We start from the raw sequence: 19,089 nt of genomic DNA, 5'->3' as shown, positions 1-19,089 counted from the left end.
TTATCCTTTTGTCTCAGATTATGAGCTTAGAACAAGAAATGCCTTACATTTTCTTATATTATTTTTAATATTTGCAAAGAATGCACCAGGAGAATTTTAGTAATGGCAGTAATAAATAATTCTTTTCAATTTGGGAAAAAATATATATCATATTTCTATTTAATTTAGTTTAAAAATAAAGATCATTGACCTACACTCAGAGCCAGGTACTTGTTTAGGTGGTGGTTTCAGAGTGTGCAAAAAACTAGGTAAAGCCCTGACTTTGTGGGGCTTCATCTGCAGTGGAGAGGAAAGATAAAAGAAAGTAAATAAATAAAAGACCATATTATTATAAGTAATTGTTATGGGCTGAATTGCATACCTCCAAAATTCATGTGTTGAAGTCCTAACTCCCAGGACAACAGAATGTGACTACTTAAAGATAAGGTTTTAAAGAGATAATTAAGAAAAAAATGAAGTCTTTAGGGTTAACTTTAAGCATATATGACTGGCATCCTTATCAAAATAGGAGACTGGGACACAGACACACACAGAAGGAAGATCATGTAAAGATATGGGGGAGAAGATGGTCATCTACAGGCTAAGGAGAAAAGCCTCAGAAGAAACCAACCTTACCAATACCTTGATCTTGGATTTCTAGTCTCCAGAATTGTGAGACAATATATTTCCACTGACTGAGCCATGCAGTTTGTGGTACTTTGTTAGAACGTCCCAGCTGCCACAGTTGCACCTTGTACAGTTTGCTTAGAGAAGTCAGAGAAGATCTATCTGAAGAGACAACATTTTGATCTGAACAAGTCTTGTCAAAACGCAGGTAGCCACATTCCTGGCAGAGAAGACTGAGTTTGAAAAGCCCCAGAGAACACAAATGAGGCCAATGTGCCTGACAGAATTGAGAAAACGTGAGAACTGAATGAGATGACTTTGGAGAGATCATACTTAAATATGGTTCCCTGATTTTTGGCATTTGTAAAACACACGGAGAATATTTCAAGGTCAAGAGGTTGTGTTTTGACTCCCTTCTCTCTTTCGGAGTCCGTAAGAACTAATCTTGTGGGCTGCCAAAGTCAAAATAATAAAAATCATACTGAGAATTTCACAGGCTTTGTCATCCAAATAGTATATCTGTTGACCATTGCAACTTGATTACCTTTAAAGAAGATAGAAAATAGAGTCCCATATGGAAGAAGCACAGAATAAAAGTTGATTCAAGGAAGTACAGAAACAAAGTCACATAAACACTGAATTAGATAATATGTGCTGAAAGGCGTGTTTCCAAAATTGCTTATAATCTCAAATAATATAAAGAATGTAATTGTTAAAGAAGAAGAAGAAAAAGAAAAACATAATATAAAAATGCCCTCTTATCACCTCACCGCCCACACAGACAGGATTAGACATAGTGTGAAAACTTAACCCAATTGCATGCCTAAGAAGACTTCCAGCTTTAAAAAGTATTTCTCAGAACAGGCATATCAAACTCTTTAAGGTTATCAGAAGAAATATAATTTACACTGAAATTATAATCTAAATCACATCAAGGTTAGAAAATATATGACAGATACTTCTCCTCTCCCTTTTTTGGCTATGAAACTTCTGATAAATATCATCAATCTTTCCTGACCCCCTAATAGCATTCCGGTTATCTCAACTGGGATGCTCTCAACCGTTATAAGCAGAGTAATACTGTTTAAGTTATTTGAATGTGTTTTTCCCCTTTACATCTCTCTGTACACGTGACATTCTCTCTAGTCGGCCTAGGCCTTAGAGTTACTACAGGGAATTACTACAGGGAATGTCACAGGGACATCTGGGGACAGAGAGAGAATTAACAACTTGTCACAGCAAGAATATAAAGAGAAAAAAGAGATAATCTACTTTTCTTTGCAATAAGACAATAGGCACAGCTTTGTCAGAGGAAAGCAATGTCACAAATTCCCTTATCTGATAATTTGGAATAAGGATACAGGTTTAAAGGCTTTCATGAATGAGCTTTATATTAGACATTGGCCAAATAGCAAGCAAAACGTGGTAAGATTTCAGTACTGACAGAAGCAAACACTCAGACACATGATGTGATATCCTTTCTCATGGCCAAAACCCCAAAAGGGGGACTTATGTTAGGAAGTTTGATAAAAACTTAGGATTCTAGAAGTCAATTTTCTTATCGATTACCCCCAAGCCAACCTAGAAGCAGCCATCTCAACGTCAACTGAGCGAAAGCAACTGAAACAAAGATTAGCCAGCCTTTGGCTCCCATGTGGCGTAGTGTCCTGTGGGTACATGGAAGACAGCTGAGTTGAGCATCTATGAACCTGCCCCAAATGAAGGGAAATTCTAGGGCAAAAACTAAGAAGCTAAGAGATCAGGTTAGGGAGTTGATTATGTTACCAGTCAAAATCAACGGGTTAAGATCAAGCGGGAAATGTTTTAATGTAACAGAGAGACTAGTGGTCATCAGTGGGGTAGTAACCCAGGCTAGTTATATCTAGCAGAGATCAGCAAGATTACAGAAGATTCCATATAAATTTCTGCTCATCACCAAGAGGAAATATCTCATACCCTTTTCCAAATGGCCAACTTGCAAAGGAACAAGGGAGAGAGTAGAACTCCAAGACTGAGCATTTATCTAAAAGGTTATTTTATCATTACATTAGACTGAATTACCAGTTTGGAGTCAAATCTTTGGTTGTCACCTCCATATTATCCACCAATATAGATTTTTATGAGGAAAATCCAACCAGTTAATTTTTTTTTAAAGAGATTTTATTTTATCTGCCCTTGTCAGTGTAACTTTTAAACCTACTAGACAATAAACCTAACTATTAAAGTTTGTGGGCTAAGCCTTTTTCTTAGACACAGCTAATGTGAATACCAAAAACGTTTTCCTCTATGATGCTTCTTTTTTTCTAAATCAACCAGACTTTTCTCTAAAGCCATATCAGATTGACACATTCTGTTGTAAAATGTCAATTCAGACTGGTTATATCAGGTCCTGCCAGCTTAGAAGACATGCAATTTTTCTTTCGGGAGTTGTTTTCCTAATATCCATGGCTTTGATTAACAGTTTTTAACTAGAAGACAAATCTACTCCTTAATTCTCAAAGTTCTTCAGTGTTTGTTGAAGATGGGGTGGGAAAGGCAAAGGATGTTTCCAAATTCACAGCAAAAACAAAATTTAGCATATTAAGTTACCATTCACTCAAAGTAGATTTACAAAAGTATCATACAAATTACACTTTTCCTAACAAACAAATTACACTTTTTCTAGAACATATTTAGACTGGCTATAAGTTCATTAATGTGCTTTAAACCACTGTCTCTTTCCCTGAGATTCTAAGTTTATAAATGTTTTTCTCCTTTCGTCCCTGCAACCCCTTCCCTCCCTGGCACAATATTCTCTCATTTTTCTAATTGGATTCCCTGGTTTTATCTTGTAGACATAAAAATTATTCCATGGTAGACAGTGTTCACTTTGACTTCCATTTCTTTTATCTTCAATTTCAAAAGAAGTTTTTCACGATGAGAAAAGACAACTACGTGTACTTTTATGTAGAGCTATGCATTTCTATAGTTCTGAAAATAAGCAGCATAACTTAATACTGTGAAGCTGTATGCTCTGTTTAGGTATTTATGCTTTCTCTGGCAAATGCTGTTCTTACAAATGCATTTCATTTTGGTATTCTTAATGGGTTAGTAATAGGGCTACCTTACAAAGGATAAAAACAAAAAGGAAATATTTCTTTATTTCTACTAAGCAATGGCCTCTTTTGAAACTATACTGAAAATGCTTGAATGGACAGCAAAACAAGATGAAAGTGACAAACACAGAAGAACCTTTAAAAGCTTTGTTTTGTGTATTTTCCATTATAGAGAGTGCTATAATTTGATTTGTAATTCAATGTATTGTCTTACATGCATAATTTGGACTTTTGTATTTAAATATTACTGCTATTTCTTATAATCAGTTACCCTAATTATAAAAATACCAAATTTGTTTTATTGAAAATCGTTTTTAAAAACTCAATTTAACAGTTTTCACAAATGAGTTACTTAAGCAAATTATAATAGTAGTTAATATCTTGATTGCTCAATCTGATGAAGCAAAAAGAACAAATGGAGGTCCTGGATTGTTGACCTAACATCTCTAGTCAGCACTTTTCTCATCTGTCAAGTGGGCAAGTTGGACTTTACCTCCAAATCCCTTTTCAAGTCTACATTCCCATGGCTATTCCAAACTATTGAATACTTTGAAAAGGTTGGTTATAATATGAGATCGTTTGGATATTTGTCCCCCACCAAATCTCATGTTGAAATGTAATCCCAAATGTTGGAGGTGGAGCCTGGTAAGAGGTATATTGCTCATGAGGGCAGATCCCTCATGGTTTAGTGCTATCCTTGCAATAGTGAGTGAGTAGTATTGTGAGATCTGGTTGTTTAAGGGTGTGGTGTCCATGCCCTCCTCCCCAGCTCCCAACTTCTTCTTGCTCCTGCTTTTGCCATCTGACATGCAAGCTCCCACTTCACCTTCCACCATGAGTGAAAGCTCCCCGAGGCCTTCCCAGAAGCTGAGCAGATGCTGGCACCGTGCCTCCTGCATAGCCTGCAGAACCATGAGCCAATTAAACCTTTTTCCTTTATACATTACCCAGTCTCAGGTATTTCTTTATAGCAATGCAAGAATGGCCTAAAACAGAAAATTACTACTGAGGGGTGGGGCATTGTATAAAGATACCTAAAAATGTGTAAGTAACTTTGGAACTGGGGAATGGTCAGAGGTTAGAAGAGTTTGGGGAGCTCAAAGGGAAATAGGAATACGAAGGAATGTTTGGAACTTCTTAGAGACTGGTTCAATGATTGTGACGAAAATGCTGATAGTGATATGGACAGTGGAATCCAGGTTGAAAAAGTCTCAGATGGAAATGAGGAACTTATTGGGAACTGGAGCAAAGGTCACCCATGTTATGCCTTAGCAAAGAGCTTGGCTGCATTCTGTTGAGGCCCTAGGGATCTGTGGAAGGTTTAACTTCAGAATGATGACTGAGGGTATTTAGCAGAAAAAATTTCCAAGCAGCAATATGTTCAAAATTAGGCATAGCTGCTTCAAACAAACTATGTTCATATGCGGGAACAAAGAAATGACTGAAAGTTGGAAGTTACATTTAAACAGTAATACAGTATAAAACTTGGAAAAACTTGCAGCCTGGCCATCTGGTAGAAAAGAAAAGCCCAATTTCAGATGATGAATTTAAGCAGGCTGTGGAGCAACAGTTTGCTAGAGAAATTTGCATAACTAAAAAGGAGTCAAGTGCCAAAAGCCAAGACAATGGGAAAAAGGCCTTGAAGGCATTTCAGAGACCTTCTAGGCAACCCCTTCCATGACAAGCCCAAAAGCCCAGGAGTACTAAATGGTTTCAGGAGCCAGGCCGAGGGCTCTGCTACCCTTCACAGCCTCAGGACACTGTTCCCCACATACAGGCCACTTCAGCTCCATCTTCAGCTCAGAGGGCACCAGGAACAGCTCAGGCCACAGAACTGAGGGCATAAGCCATAAGTCTTGGTGGCTTCCAAGTGGTATTAAGTTGGCAGGCACACAAGAGTGCAAGAGTAGTGGAGGGTTTGTATCCTCCACCTAGATTTCAGAGGATGTATGAAAAAGCCTGGATGCCTAGGCAGAAGCCTGCTGCAGGGGTAGATGCCTCACTGAGAACCTCTACTACAGCAGTGTGGAGGGGAAGTTTAGGCTTGGAAGTCCCACACAGAGTCCTTACTGGGGCACTTCCTAGTGGAGCTGTTGGAGGGGGACTGCCATCCTCCAGACCTTAGAATGGTAGGCTCTACCAGCAGCTTGCACCCTGTGCCTAGAAAAGTCACAGGTACTCAACAACCTGGAGAACATCCATGGGAGCTACCCTCTGCAAAGCTGCAGGGGTAGAGCTTCCCAAAGCCATAGGAGCCCTATTTTGGAGCTTTAAGATTTAATGACTGCTCTGCTGAGTTTTGAACCTGCACAGCCTGTAGCCCCTTTCTTTTTTCTGGTATCTCTCTTTTGAAATGGGAATATTTACCCAATGCCTATACCACCATTGTATTTTGGGAATAAATAACTATCTTGATTTTACAGGCACATAGATGGAAGAAACCTGCCTTGTTTCAGATGAGACTTTGGACTTTGGAGTTAATGCTAGAATGACTTAAGACTTTGGGGGACTGTCAGGAAGTCATGATTGTGTTTTGCAGTGTGACAAGGACATGAGATTTGAGGGGCCAGAGTTGCAATAATATAGTTTAGATATTTATCCTCATCCAAATCTCATGTTGAAATATAATCCCCAATGTTGGGGGTTGGGCTTGGTGGGAGGTATGTCACTCATGAGGGTGGATTCCTCGCAACAGTGGGTACTCATGAAATTGGGTTGTTACATGTGTGGCACCACACCCTGCCATTCCTTCTTGCTCCTGTTTTTGCCATGTGACACGTAAGCTCCTGCTTCACTTTCCACCGTGAGTAAAATCTCCCTGGGGTCTCCCTAGAACCCAAGCCAACGCCAGTGCCATATTTCCTATACAGCCTATGGAACAATGAGCCAATTAAACTTTTCTTTATAAATTACCTAGTCTCAGGTATTTCTTTATAGAAATGAAAGAACAGCCTAACACATAATACAGGTCCAAAGAAATATGGCTTTTCCTCATTTGGTTTATGTATTTGAAGCTGCATTTTCAAAAAACGTTGGATAGTATACTGGGCTGAATGGTGGCTCAAAAGAATATGTCCATATCCTAATCCCTGGAACCTACAAATGTTACCTTATTTAGGAAAAGGGTCTCTCTATATGTGACTAAGTTAAAGAACTTGAGAAAGAGTATATTCTAGATTATTCAGGTGGGTTCTAAATGTAATTACATAGAGAGAGGCAGAGAATTTTTTGACACACAGAGAAGACATCAAAAAAAGAAAGAGGTAACATGACCACAAAGGTAGAGATTGGAGTCATGTGGCCACAAGCCAAAGAACTTCTGCAGCCATAAAAAGATAAAAGAGGAAATGTTTTTCCTCCTAGAGAAGGTACAGCCCTGCTCATTCAGGGCTTGATTCAGTCTCTCACCCCTAGTATTGTAAGAGAATAAATTGCCACCCCGTACCTAGTAATCTGTTGTAGCAGCCTCAGAAAATGAATACAGATAGACTGCCTGAGATTTATTTATTGGCAGTGCAGCCAGTGATGAAGACTCTCTCTTGTTTGACTTCTTGGTTTCCTTGAAACAAGATTCTACTCAGGGAGTCAGAGAAGGAGTCCAAGCAGCTGTGATGGCAGAGTCTTCTAGGTTCCATCTCTTTCTTTCTGCTCCCTCTTCCTCCAGTTTCTGGTATTATCCAGAATAGTACCAGTTACTTACTACATTCAGTGATTTATCATCCAATGGTATTTGAAAAGGAAAAGGGGAACATCCCCCAGCTTTCTTAGAGAAAAATCTCAGAAAATTAGTCTAATGTTATTATAAGTAAAAATCTGTGCTACATGAACTTGGAAGAATCAAAATGGGTTTTATCTCAGTTTCTTAAGAAAATTTCCAAATGGTACTTCTATAAACCCTCAACTATTGACTTCTTTACTCTCAGAAATTTTATCTTTCATTCCCTACCTTAACCCTTTGAATTAACAACTGTGGTATTTAATACTAAATAGGATATATAACTTCCTATTTGGTCTTCACATGAATTTGTTTATCTGTTTGAATATTGATTATATTCTCTCTCTTTTTTTTTTTTTTTTTTTTTTTTTTACCATTAACAATGGCCTAAACCTCACCAAGTAGCATGCAAGCGAATAGAAAGTGAGATATTTAGTCAAGTTTACCCAGGAAGTTCAAATAAAGTAACTTAGGCATAAGCATGGTGGTAAAATCAAGCAGAAGGAACCACATAAACAAAAACAGATGGGAAAATAAATGGAGAAAGCTGTTTCTGAGAAAGGGCTGAAGAACTACATTGATTACTGATTTCTGGATAACTACTCCCACTCACTCCATTACCAGGTAGATTTTCTAAGTGTGTCCTGTGTAGTATGTATTTTGAAAAGTCTATAAAGTCAACTTATTCCTAGATATTAAAAAAAAAAAAAAATCTATGGACCACAACAGATTTGATATGTTTTTCAATTAGTTTATTTATATTTAGTTTGCATTTGGAAGAACAGAGCAATTTTCACCAATCTAATCTCATTAATCTCCAAGTTATCTTTCTGAGAGAGAAAACCTACATAGCAAGCTATTTATTTTCTGTTCAATGAATTATTGTGTCATTCTCTTTGCAGTTTAATGAACAGTTTCTCCAAATCCTCAGAGCAATTGAAGTGTGTATTTCAGCAAATAATATGTTTTCAGAAGCACACATTATTACAGAAGTCTTTCCCGAGAAACTTCTCCTGATATATTATGGCTTCTTATCCCATTGTGCAAAGGAAGGTCATAGTAAAGCACATTTATGCTTAGCTCAATGCTGCAGTCTTTCACTAATAATGAAGTACTGGAATCTGGCAAGGCATTTACATTGTCAAATAAAAGGATTTTTTAAATATTAGTTTTCTTTCCAGGCAGTTTTGTTACTTTTTATTTAAGTATAATATACATACAAGTATACATGTATATCTGTAATTTTTTTTAAATTGCATGCGTTCATGTTACTAATACTCAAATCAAGAAACGGTCCATTTCCAGCACCCTAGAAGATGCCCTCATGCCTCTTTCCAAACACTACCTCTAAGCTCAACACCCTTCTGACTTTTATCACCATAATTTGTTGTATTATTACTTTATATAGTTTTTCATGTCTGACTTCTTTCATTCATTATATTTGTCAGATTCTTCCATATTGTTGCATGTTCTTCTAGATCATTCATTCTCATTCTACATAATACTATCTCATTTTGTGACTATGCCATACTTCATCAATTACACTGTTGAGTAGCTTCAGGTTACTCAAAATTGGGTAAATTTACAAATCAGGTTTTGATGAACATTCTTGTATATATTTTGATAAAAATCAGTAGGCATTTCTGTTGGATTTTGTCTAGGAGTGATATTGCTGAGTTGTGGTATATGTATACGTTCACATTTAACAAATAACACCAGTGTTACAAATTAGCTGTCCTAATTCACTCTCAACAGTGTTTGAGTGTTGCAGTTGCTTCACCTGCTCATCTACATATGGTATTGTCTTTTATTTAAGACATTCTGATAGGTATGCAGTGGCATGACACTGGAGCTTAATTGGCATTTCCTTAATTATTAAGCTAGAACATCATTTCTATGTAAATTGGCTACACATATACATATATATTTGCATATATTTGGTTTTGTCCATATATTGATTCTGTGCATATAAATTGCATACATATATATTTCTTTATATATTTGCATTTCATAGCTATGCAAACATATAATTGTTCAACTGTCTTGCTTATTATTCTATTGCTCTCTTTAGTTTTCAAAATTTGTTTATAAATTATGGATATAACCACTCTGTAGAGAAATGTTTTATAAATATATTCTCCCACTCTTGGAGCTGCCTTTTCCCTTCTATATGAGAGGGAAGACTTTCCCTCTATGCTCTAAGGGCTCAATCACTGAGCCTATGGAATAAACTGACAACAGGCAGATTAACAGTAGAAGAGGCACACAAATTTCTTACCTGCACAGGGGCATCACGGGAAAGAAAAGTGAATAGCCAAAAACCCAATGAGACCCAAAAGCTTATATTCCTGCTTCATAGGGAATGAGGGATGTAGGCAACTTAGGGAAAAACAAATGGCTTTTGGGAAAGACAAATGGGCCTTTTGAAACACAAATGACCATCTGTGACAACATTTGTCTGGGTGTGGTGTTGACCACTAGCCTGGAGATCAATGACAACGGAATCATTTTGAAGAATGTGTCCCTAGGTAGATAAGGGGAGGCCAGATGAAGCCTCTCCCCGCATCTGCTGTCTCCCGGATGTCCTCAGTTTGAAGTAACCAGTATACTAAGGTGGCATATTTGGGGATGCCATTTTGAAAACGCATTCACTCCCTTAATGCTCTCTCCTGATGAACAGAGGTTTCTTCAATTTTACTGTAGATCAATTTTTAAATTTTAACTTCTGTAGTAGACACTTTTTGTGTATGTTTAAGAAATCTTTGCCTACAAAGAATTGTGAAAATGTTCTCCTATGCACGTGTTTCTAAACTTTAGTGGTTTACTTTTTTCATTTAGATGGAAATCCTTCTGTAACTGATTTTTGGGTATGGTATGAGATAGAAATAAAGATGTTTCCATGGATATGCAATCCATCCAGCACTATTTATTGGAAATCCATCCTTTTGTTTACTATACTTTCAAGACATTTTTCATGACAATCAGTCAGGTATCAATCTAGCGTATTTTTAAAAAACGTATCTGTAATCAAGTTTAAATTTTAATTTGGAAAAAATGTAAACCCACTGATAGACAAATAAATAAGATGTTTACATATTAAATTTCAGAACGGGGAACAAGATTTTTAAATGATTGGGGAGAAGTAATTATTTTCTTTCCACTTGATGTTTTGTTATTTCAAATGTATCACTGATCTATAACAATAATCACTAATATTTCTCCATCCCCTTTTTCCTGAGGTCCAATTTATCCCGAGAATGCCATGAAAACAGGCATTTGCCTAGGTTCCATAGAGGGATATGTGAGGAAATTATCGCTCTCTTCAGCAGGCACACCTTTTTGCTTTCTTTCTCACTTCACCTATTCAAATCTCCACTTATTTCCAAATGTATTGATATTTCTTCCTTTTCTAAATGATCGTCACCAAACTTTTTGCCTCAGTCTTGCCAATGGAAATTCAGGTAACATTTCGTGAACATTTATTTATTTATTTATTTTTATTTTTAATTTTTTTATTGTTTTTTATACTTTAAGTTCTAGGGTACATGTGCACAACATGCAGGTTTGCTACATATGTATACATGTGCCATGTTGGTGTGCTGCACCCATTAACACGTCATTTACATTAGGTATATCTCCTAATGCTATCCCTCCCCCTTCCCCCTACCCCACAACAGGCCCCAGTGTGTGATGTTCCCCTTCCTGTGTCCAAGTGTTCTCATTGTTCGATTCTCACCTATGAGTGAGAACATGCGGTGTTTGGTTTTCTGTACTTGCGATAGTTTGCTGAGAATGATGATTTCCAGCTAAATTTGTTTGAGTTCTTTGGTGGTTCTGGATATTAGCCCTTTGTCAGATGAGTAGATTGCAAAAATTTCCTCCCATTCTGTAGGCTGCCTGTTCATTCTGATGGTAGTTTCTTTTGCTGTGCAGAAGCTCCTTAGTTTAATTAGATCTCATTTGTCAATTTTGGCTTTTGTTGCCATTGCTTTTGGGTGTTTTAGACATGAAGTCCTTGCCCATCCCTGTGTCCTGAATGGTATTACCTAGGTTTTCTTCTAGGATTTTTATCGTTTTAGGTCTAACATTTAAGTCTCTAATCCATCTTGAATTAATTTTTGTATAAGTTGTAAGGGAAGGATCCAGTTTCAGCTTTCTGCTTATGGTTAACCAGTTTTCCCAGCACCATTTATTAAATAGGGAATCCTTTCCCCATCTCTTGTTTTTGTCAGGTTTGTCATAGATCAGATGAATGTAGATGTGTGGTATTATTTCTGAGTGCTCTGTTCCGTTCCATTGGTGTATATCTCTGTTTTGGTACCAGTAGCATGCCGTTTGGTTACTGTAGCCTTGTAGTATAGTTTGAAGTCAAGTAGAGTGATGCCTCCAGCTTTGGTCTTTTGGCTTAGGATTGTCTTGGCAATGCAGGCTCTTTTTTGGTTCCATATGAACTTTAAAGTAGTTTCTCCCAATTCTATGAAGAAAGTCATTGGTAGCTTAATGGGGATGACATTGTATCTATAAATTACCTTGGGCAGTATGGCCATTTTTACGATATTTATTCTTCCTATCCATGAGCATGGAATGTTCCTTCATTTATTATCTATTGAGCAGTGTGGTAGTTTTCTCTTAAAATAATATTTATCATATGTAGACCCAAACAGCCTCCAAAAGAAATTAATTTTTCAGCTGTAATCATTACTGGTGTCTTAATGAAGTTATATTCCTTGTAAATTTGATGAAAGATTTTTTTATCTCCTGAAAATATGCATACATATAAAATCATAAATAGTTTCAGAGGTTCCCAGGCTACTAGAAGCCATAGATTGAGAAATCATTATTTTTCTTTTTTGATGAGTCTCCATGAGCATATTTAATGATTAAACATCACAGTCTATGCAACATGTTGCTTTATTGAGGATAATTTTATGGTTGCTCATAGGGCTGAATAAATTATTCCATTATAAAAATGTGTTAAACTGGATATAATAGCTACTTTTCATTCTAGATGAATTTAGGATATTTCATTTTGATACTAAGAAGTTTCTAAAAATCCCCTTTCAAAAAGAAGTGTCATTTGGAGAAGACATTTCTTTCAGTCATGTAATGAAATACTTAGTGGTTGCCCCTCCATCCTATGTTTAAGGCACTGGCTAAGAGAAACACAGAATGCCATATTACCAGTTTTTTTCAAATAAATAAAAGAACAAAGCGTAATTATAACAGAGTAAAGCAGCTGGTTCTTTCTTTAAAGAATCTAGAAAAATCAATTTATGTTACAAAAGATATCCATTTGTTATGGTATTCAGAAATTCCACATAGAGCACTTTTTAGTGCCATATTGAGTACAGACACACAGAAAGCCTCTCACACCTGAACACTAGACTGAAACAGAAAGCCTGCATGTGGTGTCAGATACAGCTGTGTATCGCAAAGAACTGCAACTTCAGTCTCATCCTCAAACATTTTCTTACTCAAAATCTCACTATTTTAATTTTTTTCTTACTGCTCCACAGATGCTAGAGCTGTCAACCCTAAGTTTTATCTAATAGGAGCATTCTTTGCTTCACCAAAATAAAATCAAGCTCAGGGAATTAACATCTGCTTAGATGTGACACCATAGACCCAGTGGATTAATCTCCTTGGTCTGGTAACTTCTTCCACATGTTCCAGTTGCCTTCATAAGTCAATATCTTAAAAAATCAAAACTATTTTTACTCCAAAGATTTTACCTTTAGTCGTTCCTAAAATCATGTCCTTTTTATGCACAGAACTTTCCAACAGCTTTCCTTTACACAAAAAATAAAATCCAAACTTTTTAGCTTAACCTATAAAATTATACATGACTGAGTCCCTGGATACCTCTCTGGCCTATTTTCAGATCACTTTTCACCTTGATCATCATACTCTAACAACTGTCTGTTGCAAGAATACAACAACCATCATCTCTTAGGCCTTTGCCTTTGCTGTTCCCTCTGCCTGGAATGCTCTTCTCCCAGATATCCACATGGTGTACCCTTTGCATTCCTTTAGGTCTCTTTTCATATTTCACTTCTAACTCTACCTAAAATTACAGACTATTTACCAGTTTATCCTCTTTTTCTGTTTTATTGCCTCAATATCACTTACTATCTAATATTGATTTATATGATTATCTTACTTATGTTCAAAATATAAGCTTCATGGGTATAGGAATTATGTTAGTTTGCTGTTATTCCATTGTGTCTAGAACTGTGCTTGGCAAATTAGGGATGCTCAATAAGAATTTGTTAAATGCATGAATGCTTCCTAAATCTTAACACAGGATGAATTTCCTAACTTTTATTCAGAACCCAGACTTTATGTATACCATTATAAGCAGTCTAGTAACTCAATAATTTCAACATATTTTTTCAAATGAAACAAATATCAAAAGAGTATTAAAACAAAAGGGTTAACTCCATTCACGAAATTTAATTCATTGCAAGTACAAAGAGGACTTAGTAAAATGGCCAATGACTTCAAAAGCAATTGTTGTCATTCTGTAGCCATTTTCTATGTATCAAAGTAATTCCTTTCTCTGAATCAAACTACACAGTAGGAACCTATTTTTAAAATAGGCAACTTATGTAATAATTATTTCATGAAGAAATTTTAACACCATGTCTTCTAAGGGCTCATTACTAAGATGAAGTAGATGAACAACTTTTCCCAGATAAATTGTCTGTGTAAAACTGGAGCTGCACTACACCATAGTATATATGCATCCATTTGGCACACTACAGGTGCCAGCAGGACAACATACCAGAGTGTAACTCTTCCTGATCATTTTCCTAATGTCCTCAGTTATTACCCTGTAATAATCTGGTAAATGTCTATAATTGTTTGAGTCATCCCAATGCAGTCATGTAATAATAACATGTATTTTAAATTAAACTTGGGGTTTTTCCTCCATACTGGAATCTCTAGTATTCACATAAATGAAAATCAAAATTAGGATAAGTTAATGTCAAATGTTAATGGATTTTTACAGTGTTAATTGGTGTTCCTTTTTAAGTTATTGCTGCCTACAGACACATAGCTGTAGTTCCATACACTTTCAACCACTAATGCTACCAGGCTAGTAAAGCAATTAATGTATATTTGGGGTTAATTATCAGAATCATCAGAAACAATTTTTCAATTGTTTAAATATTTTATTTTTCCGTAGATTATTGGGGTACAAATGGTGTTTGGTTACATGAGTAAGTTCTTTACTGGTGATTTGAGAGATTTTGGTGCACCCACCATCAGAGCAGTATACACTACACCCTATTTGTAGTTTTTCGTCCCTTGCCCCCTCCCACCCTTCTGCCCAAGTCCCCAAAGTCCATTGTATCATTCCTATGCCTTTGTGTTGTCATAGCTTAGCTCCTATATAACCATGAGGACATATGATATTTGGTTCTCCATTCCTGAGTTGTCTTATTTAGAATAGTAGTCTCTTCAGTCTCATCCAGGTTGCTGTGAATGCTGTTAATTCATTCTTTTTATGGCTGAGCAGTGTGTTCCATTGTGTGTGTGTGTGTGTATGTATGTATATGTGTATATATGAATATATGTGTATATATGTATATATGTGTATATATGTGTGTATATGTGTGTATATATATGTGTATACATGTATATATGTGTGTGTATATATATAAATACATCTATATATATATATATATATATATATATATATATATATATATATCTCACTGTTTCTTTATCCACTCATTGATTAATGGGGCATTTGTGTTGGTTCCACATTTTTGCAATTGTGAATTGTTGTGCAATAAACATATATATGCAAGTATCTTTTTCATATAATGACTTATTTACCTCGGGATAGACACCCAGTAGTGGGATTGTGGATCAAATTGTAGTTCTACTTTTAGCTCTTTAAGGAATCTCCACATTGTTTACCATAGTGGCTGTACTAGTTTACATTCCCACCAGCAGTGTAGAAGCATTCCCTGATCACAACATCCACGCTGAAAGGTCTCTACAAGGAAAACTACGAAACATTGCTGAAAGAAATCATAAATGACACAAACAAATGAAAACACATTCCATGTTCATGGATGGGAAGAATCAACATTGTGAAAATGACCATACTGCCAAAAGCAATCTACAAATTCGATGCAATCCCCATCAAAGTATCACCATCATTCTTCACAGAATTAGAGAAAAATTCAAAAATCCATATGGAAACTATGAAAAGATAAAAAACAAACAAAAGAGTCCATATAGCCAAAGCAAGGCTAAGCAAAAAGAACAAATCTGGAGGCATCACACACACACACACACACACACACACACACACACACACACACACACACACCAGATTTCAAACTATACTATAAGGCCATAGTCACCAAAACAGTGTGGTGGTGGTATAAAAATAGGCACATAGACCAATGGAACAGAATAGAGAACTCAGAAATAAACCCAAATACGGCCGGGCGCGGTGGCTCAAGCCTGTAATCCCAGCACTTTGGGAGGCCGAGACGGGCGGATCACGAGGTCAGGAGATCGAGACCATCCTGGCTAACGCTGAAACCCCGTCTCTACTAAAAAAAAAAAAATACAAAAAACTAGCCGGGCGAGGTGGCGGGCGCCTGTAGTCCCAGCTACTCGGGAGACTGAGGCAGGAGAATGGCGTAAACCCGGGAGGCGGAGCTTGCAGTGAGCTGAGATCCGGCCACTGCACTCCAGCCTGGGCGACAGAGCGAGACTCCGTCTCAAAAAAAAAAAAAAAAAAAAAAAGAAAGAAATAAACCCAAATACTTATAGCCAACTGATCTTCAATGAAGCAAACAAAAACAGGTGGGGAAAGGAAACTCTCTTCAACAAATGGTGCTGGGATGATTGGCTAGCCGCATGTAGGAAAATGAAACTAGATACTCACCTCTCACTTAATACAAAAATCAACTCAAGAAGGATTGAGGACTTAAATCTAAGACCTGAAAGTATACAAATTCTAGAAGATAACATTGGAAAAACCCCTCCTAGACATTGGCTTAGGCAAGGATTTCATGACCAAGAACCCAAAAGCAAATGCAATAAAAACGAAGATAAATAGCTGGGACTCAACTAAACTAAAGAGCTTTTGCACAACAAAAGGAACAGTCAGCAGAGTATACAGACAACCCACAGAGTGGAAGAAAATATTCACAATCTATACATCTGACAAAGGAGTAACATTCAGAATCTACAATAAACTCTAACAAATCAGCAAGAAATAAACAAAAAACCCCACCCAAAAGTGGGCTGAGGACATGAATAGACATTTCTCAAAAGAAGATATACAAATGGCTAACAAACATATGAAAAATGCTCAACATCACTAGTGATCTGGGAAATGCAAATCAAAACCACCATGCAATACCGCCTCACTCCTGCAAGAATGGGAATAATCATAATTTTAAAAATTTCTGATGGCCAGAGTATTTCCTGTGCCATGTAACAGTAGTATTACTTTAAGATCAAATTAACTTTACTTGAAAATAACTTTTGAGTTTCTATATGTTTAGTTCTCATTTTATTAAGAAGTGTGGTTTCTATAGGTGGGAAGACTATGTTTGGCTGTGAAGGAAATTAGGGAAATAGAACTGGGTTATAAGCTGAGACTGACATTTATGAAGAAAAAAAGGATTTGAAAGTGTTTAAGGGAAAATCTTAAAAGATAGGAGCCGGCCAAAATGGGCACTGCATGAGCCAAGGAAGGAGATGACAACTCAGGTGACATGGTGGAGAACAACAATGTGCTCTTTTTGGTAGTTCGATATCGGGCATGTGATATATACTTCCTTATCTATCTCCCCTGTGAAACTCTTATTAAAAGATACTCGATCACTAATTGTGACACTGCATGGGTTGATTCCGTAGGAAAACTGGAAGAAGGACTGACCAGCATACATATGGATATGGGATTGACAGGCAAAGAATTCGTGAACACACAGTTTGAGATGGTAGGAGGGCTGATATGTGGATTAAGTAATCTTTTTGATTCACCTTACTTCCAGAATTCAAACAACCACTATCTGCTTTCACCAAAAGCCTGTTTTCCACAACAAAATAACATTGAAACAGTTTGAATACCATACTTACAAAACGAATTTATAAAACTGAACTTTAATAAATTTTGCCTTTGAGAAAATTATGCCCAGACAGTAATTTTATAAACTATCCAAGACTTAAAATACATTTATTTGAAACTATTTTAAATAGAAAGACAATAATGACTTCCATGCATAGTGAGTTCTCAGCAACCTTTAACTCTGTTGAGATCATAAACAAATTCCATGCCAGAAGCCCTTAGGAAATAATGTATACTTCTCTGCCATAGTACTCCTTTTAATCACGATGTCACCCTTCAAATACAATTGTCCCACGCAGCTTTCCCCAGTAATGAGTTTATGACTCAATAAAGCACACATTCTCCTGCCCTGAAATTGAAGATGCTTCATTATAGACATAATAAAGTTAAATGGACAAGTCACATGCCTCACAACAGAAGGCTCCTACTGTTCTTACAATAACTAAAGGTCCCTAATTTACCTTTATTCAAAGAAAGAAGCTATACTATTTTATTAATCAACCCAACTTAACATAAAAAGACTTTTCAAATGTGAAAAAAAATCACACAGAGGCTGACCGTTTTGTGAATAGAAAATGCACACAGTAGCATAATCATTTCTCAATTTATGCTTTCTGAAAGTGAGAGTTATCAGGCACAGGTGCAGCTGCTGAGAACTAAACAAGGTGGAATAGGAGTTGAAAGGGCAAAGCTTTGTTTGCCTGTCTATAATAAGAAAGACTGTCCTTCACACATCCCACACAGAATCGAGTTTGGGGAGGTATTTATTTTAGGAGGAGGGGAAAGAAATGGAGAGCCCATGTGAAGACATTGCAATAATCATTAAAAGATCTATTCAATAGAGAAAGAGTTTAGGATAATAAATTACAAAGAGGTATGGAAGCAAAATACAAGGTAAAGTAATTGAATAAATAGAAAAGGAACTTTAAGAGTTATTAGCATTGAGTTGCATGGAAAGAAACAACTATTCTTCGGATGCTGTATTTAAGTTCCACATTTAAAACAAAACAAAAAAAAATCCTTTTACTTCTTAATTCAATAATCTTTATATTTTCCTCTGAAAATGTTTCATAACTCATAGTGATAGCTCTCTCTTCTCTGGTTTGCTTTTCCCCAAGGTTATTTATTTTAAATGATAAATGAAGAAAAATCCTAGTACTTTGTAAATAGAGATCATTTTTGTTAGCAACTTTAAATGGAATTTCTTAGAGTATAATACACAGGAATGTAACCATTATCTTTACCACTGATATTCAGTCTGCTTTTACATTTTATGTGAAGAAATACTTCTATTATGTGAAATGTATTAAGGGCACCTACCATGTTTCATTGGAACTAGAGTTTATAGCTACTATAGGGGAGGATATAGACAGTAAGAGTAATAAAAGCTTTGGTAAATAAATAATTTATTTCTACTCCTACAATGGTAAAGGAAATTCCTCAGGACTTTTCATGTTATTTTTGGATCAACATCTATTCTCACATTTACAAGACAATATTTTACTCATGCCAATATATAAACATAGACTTTAAAAATCCTATAGCAGTATTTCTTCAAGCATGTTATG

Source organism: Rhinopithecus roxellana, chromosome 3 (assembly GCF_007565055.1).
Source record: "Rhinopithecus roxellana isolate Shanxi Qingling chromosome 3, ASM756505v1, whole genome shotgun sequence".
NCBI lineage: Eukaryota > Metazoa > Chordata > Mammalia > Primates > Cercopithecidae > Rhinopithecus > Rhinopithecus roxellana.
The sequence above is the reverse complement of the archived record's forward strand: the minus strand, read 5'-3'. Positions refer to the sequence as shown.